Below are 5,652 nucleotides of genomic sequence, written 5' to 3' on the forward strand. Positions count from 1 at the left end.
GAAGTTAATTGGCAACTACAATAGTCTATGGATATAAAACATGTGCACCATGAATTTATTTCAAAGAAAAAAGTTAATTTTTTATAAAATTCATATTGTTTAATGTATACAAAAATAAATGTATTTATTCATTGGTTCCTGAACATGGAGCTCTTAGGCCTGTATTTATAAGTGATAATTCTGAATTTCCCCATAAATCACTTAATGCCCCAGTTAGGAAACTACAAATCTATAGTCTTGATTTCTTTAAACCAGGGAATTCTCTATTGTCACTTGATGAAAATCTTCCACCTTTACAAGATCATATTTTAAACAAGTAGAACATAATATTTTGTTTTAAATAATTATTTTTAAGCAAAACTTAACTGCTCTCTTTTGCCAAACTATGTCTATTTGAACAGGTGATATATGACTTCTATCTTTAATCACAATAACATCTCATGAAGTTCATTTGATTCTCTAAATTACACTTGAAATCACATTGCATTTTACATTCACTTACTAAGACATATAGCAACTAACTGACTGCTAGAAGCAGGTTTGGATATGCAAACCAGTTGATTAAATAGAAGATTGAGTTTAGACAAACCTCCTTTATATACATAAGACCAAAAAAAAAAAAAGAGCCCTTCCATACTCAGGAAAACAAACAAACTAAAAGTCCCCTGTACTGAGAATAACCTACTATCTTGAAAAGCATTCTTCATTTTGAACCACTTGGTCAGTCATGACCTTCTTTATCAATGAACATTGAGTGAAGAATATATATGAGACTAAATGAATTATAAGAAAATTAATCTATTCAAAATTTGAAAATTTAAAAAAATTGATATTTTTACTTTATGTGTATGGGTGTTTTCTCTTCAATTATGTCTGTACACCTCAAGGATACAGTGCCTATGGAGTCTAGAAGAGATGTGTCAGATCTCCTGGAACTGGAGTTTCAGGTATGTGTTAGTCACTATATGGGTGCTAAGAATCAAATCTGTGGTCCTCTGGAAGAGCAGACAGTGTTGTTAGCCACTGAGCCATCTCTCTAATCTTTAAAATTTGAAAGTTTAATGTTCAGGTTGAAATTGTGCTTTATGGAGTCACATTCCATTCTTCTACTCATGGCACACAATAAAATTATTACTGTTAATTAAACCCTTAAGACATGCTGAGTAGCTTGATCAGCAGCGTGTGATGGTAAGATATCTCACAGGAATTTCTAGCTCCCAGGTCTGGGTCCTTGGGCTTCCTGACTCAGAAGTGCAGCAACTGACATCATGGGAAAATTTAGAGCTTCCCTAAGGATAACCCTTTCAAACCTGTTCACCTCACAACCTTTCTAGGGTATAAGGTTGGCATGACCTACATTATCCAGGAAGTTGACAGGCCAGGATCTAAAATGAACAATAAATAAATAAATCATGGAGGCTGTAACTAACCATTATGGAAACCCCACCTATGGTGGCTGTGGGCATTGTGGGATATGTAGAAACCCCACGAGGCCTCTGGACCTTCAAGACCATATCTGCTGAGCATATTGGTGATGAGTTCTGTAATAACTGGCACAAATCTAAGAAGAAGGATTTCACCAAATACTGTAAGAAATGGCAGGATGACACAGGCAAGAAGTAGCTGGAGAAGGACTTCAACAGCATGAGGAGGTACTTCCGGGTCATCTGCATAATTGCCCACATTCAGATGCGTCTCTCTCCTCTGCGCCAGAAGAAGGCACACTCGATGGAGATCCAGGTGAATGGGGACACTGTGGCTGAGAAGCTACACTGGGTCTGAGAGAGACTGAAGCAGCAGGTTCCTGAGAACCAGGTGTTGGGGCAGGATAAGATGATTGATGTCACCGGCGTGGCAAAAGGCAAAGGGTACAAGAGGTGACCAGTCTTTGTTATACAAAGAAACTTCCCCAAATACCAATCGAGGTCTGCTCAAAGTTCCCTGGTGCCTGGCACCCTGCCATGTAGCCTTCTCTGTACAGTGGGCAGAAAGGCTACCATCACCAAACAGAGATTAAGAACAAGATTTACAAAACTGGTCAAGGCTAACTCATCAACGGTGATAAACTGATCAAGAACAATGCATCTACTGACTATGATCTGTCTCACAAGAGCATCAACCCACTGGGTAGCTTTGTCCATTATGGTGAAGTGATCAATGACTTCATCATGCTCAAAGGCTGTATGGTGGGAACCAAGAAGCAAGTGCTTACGGTTCTTAAGTCCTTGCTGGTCCAGACCTAAACTCGAGCTCAGGAGATTGACCTGAAGCTCATTGATACCACCTCCAAGTTTGGCCATGGTCATTTCCAAACCATGGAAGAGAAGAAAGCTTTCATGGGACAACTCACGAAAGATCACATTGTCAAGGAGGAAGGTTCTTGATACCAGGACACCTTTGAACAGCTGGTAGGGTCTCATCAATAAGATGTTTCCAGAAAACAAAAAGAACATGCTGAGTAAACTAATTTTTACATAATTTACATATACAATCTTTCAATTATGATAAAGGTCTATAAAGTAAATGTTTATTTTTATAGATGATTAAAGTGATACACTGAGAAGTTAAAAGAACTTGTATGGGTGTATACAACAAACAAGTGTGCAGCCAGAATTTAAATGTGTTCAGACTGACTACAGATTCTGGCTCTTTATTGCAAAAATATACTTGTTTTTCAATAATACAGTACGAAAATCAAAGTGGTTAAAAGAAAAAAAAAGTAATGAAAATGTCTCAAATATTGATCGAACCACAAACTAATTCACCTTCTTCAGCAGCGGAGTGTGATTAAGATCTTTATTTACCATATCTGTTCCTTCATTCTTGACATTTTAAAATAGGACTAGAGAGAGTCATTCCAGCTAAGCATCTATGTTAACAAATCATAAATGATTTGCTTGTAAAATCTGACAATAAGAGGAAAGAAGAGCTGGTGTTCAAACATCAGTCGATATCCCAGATTCCCCTCCAGTCCCCACAGGAACTTGATATGGCCAGCCCACCATTGGCTGTTTACTTCTACTTCCCTGCTTCTGACTAAGCCCCCACTGTTTTGCTAACTGGAGCCCCTTTCTACATTCAGCACTGTGGATATGTGCCGCCAGTCACAGGAGTCACTGATACCAGACTAATTCAGTTTCAAAAAATCAATTTGTTACATTTTATTGACACATTTATTCCCAGGCTACTTGTTTTTTTTTTTTTTTTTTTAACAATATCATCATCCTCTTAAAAATTCATCACAGAGTAAAGGAGTCCATTTTCCCTGATTATCCAGAAAACATCTTGATTGCAAACTGACTTCCTAAGCAGTTGCTATTGATCTGAAGTTAGAGGAGCTATGAGTAATCATGGCCTGGTCACCTGCTTTTTTAGAAAGTCCAAGGTCAAATCCAGACCTCCTGTTGTATGTGGACCGAGCTTTGTAATATAATGCTCTATCCGAAGGAAATGGGTGCTGTATTATTAACAAAAAATAAACAGATACTGGGAAGAACTCAAGCATGACTGTGTACTAAAATATTTCATGAAAAGTAAAGAAAAGCACACTTTTGACAATAAATGTCCTTGACCGGTAGCCACTTGAAGTATTATTTGATTAGCTTATAAACTGATATACAAAACCAGTCATAACAAATTTGGACAGCTGTAATCCCAATACTTAGGAGAACAAGACAGGGAAACTATGAATTATGAATAAAGTCAACCTTGTCTACATAGCAACATTATTTTATCTAATTATCAATGTTAAAACTTGTTATATTGTATACCCTATCCTCAGAGAACATTGTGGAAGAATATGCACAAAAAATTTCTAATTGCCAGAAGTTAGGAAGGTCTGCTGCAAAACAGTATGTATTGGACATGACAAGGTTGTTGCACATATTAACCTAGGGCAGTGTTTTTGTCTACACAAGTCCTAATTAGGATCAAGCTAGCCAACAATTTGGGATGGATGAGGAACGAGTTCATGAAGGCACATCTTGATCTGGGGATCTATTTGCTAATAGAAGGAAACATAAGCTTCACCAGTGTGACCCCTCATTGGTTGTTTAAGCTCTAGCGGATGGACCTACACCCATGCATATATGATAAGCACTAATCTGACTCACTGTGTTATAAAAACCAATTAATTAATGCAAAATATCAGAATAGCATGTTCAAATAATTCAATTGTTCCTTAACTAATGTTAGAAACTTTTGAACATTACAGAAATAAAATACTTATGTTTGTTCTAATAAGAAAATCAAGTAACTATTTGTACTTATGCCAATAAAAGCTGTGATATTCCATTTGTGATGAGGTAGGATTAGCTAGTTATTAATGATGCTTAATGTATCATTTCCTAAAGCCACTTTTTTTGTTTTTAAATACAGGATTTCTCTGTGTAATACTGCTCATCCTGCAAATTCCTCTGTTTACCAGGCTGGCCTTGAACTCGGAGATCCACCTGCCTCTGCCTACCAAGTGTTGGGATTACAGGTATACATAACCATCACCCAGGTCATATGGCCATTTAAATAAGTTAACTGAATCATTAAAAAAATATTTCACAGAGGCATAATGCTTTAAAATATTGATAAGATCTTATTCATCATTTCTTATTTTGCCATAAGGTAGCTACTACATGCCGTATGGAAGATAAAATCTTATACAGTCTGTAGGTTTGCTTAAATATTATGCATAAAAATGTGGGTAAAGTGTCCATTGAGATGACTCAGTGGATAAAGGTGCTTGCTTTCAAGCCTAAAGACCCATGTCCAGTTTGTGACACTCACATGGCAGAAGTAGATAAACTCGCCAAAATTGTTCTTTGACTCCATATGTGTGTCATGCCACCCATGCACCCACACCTGCAAAGACTTGTAGATGCACGCAGACAAAATTAATAAATGTAACAAAATTATGGATACTCAAATGACTAAGCCTGACTTTTCCATAGTTCTTCAACTCTGAGTTAACCAATGGATGGAAGCAGCTGACCACTGTTGTTGAATTAGGGAAGGCTGAAAGAAGCTAGGGAGAGGGGCAACCCTATAAGAGGACCAGCAGTTTCAATGAATCTGGATCCCCGAGATCTCTCGAACACTGGACCACCAGACAGGAGGCATACACCAGCTGATATGAGGCCCTCAACACACATACAGTAGAGGACTGCAATGTCTGTGTTCATTCAGAGATGATGCATCTAGCCCTCAAGAGACTGGATGCCCCAGGGAGTTTAGAGGTTGGGTAGGGTAGGGGTGAGGACATCCACATGGAGACAGGGAGTTGGGGGGAGGTATGGGATGTGGAGCAGTCCAAGGATGGAGAGATGGGGGGAATGAAGTATGGAGTGTAAAAACTTAATTAATTAATGGATTGATTAATTAATTAAAATCAATAAAAATCAATAAAAATCAATAAAAATGTGATTTGATCTTTATCTGTAATCCTTCAAAACTGCAGAGTATTGTCCTTCCTTGCTGTGTCAGGAATCACAGTCTGCCCAATAGCACAGATTCTCATCCACCCAGCAGTTCATGAAAAATCAATTAATAAGTGAAGTAAAAGAAAAAATCTCTTTATTACAGCATTTGGTGATAAACAGAAGTAGTTAAACAGCTTTCCTGAAAGTGCAGACATAATAGACTAATTTATTCTCAGAATAC

The 5,652-nt window shown here is 37.5% G+C and overlaps 1 pseudogene; it reads left to right on the forward strand.

The window, feature by feature from the left end:
* Positions 1 to 869: 869 nt before the first annotated feature.
* LOC110329425 lies at positions 870 to 2,384 on the forward strand (annotated as a pseudogene).
* The last annotated feature ends 3,268 nt before the right edge of the window (positions 2,385 to 5,652 follow it).

This window comes from Mus pahari, chromosome 12 (genome assembly GCF_900095145.1).
Source record: "Mus pahari chromosome 12, PAHARI_EIJ_v1.1, whole genome shotgun sequence".
In the NCBI taxonomy this organism is placed as follows: domain Eukaryota; kingdom Metazoa; phylum Chordata; class Mammalia; order Rodentia; family Muridae; genus Mus; species Mus pahari.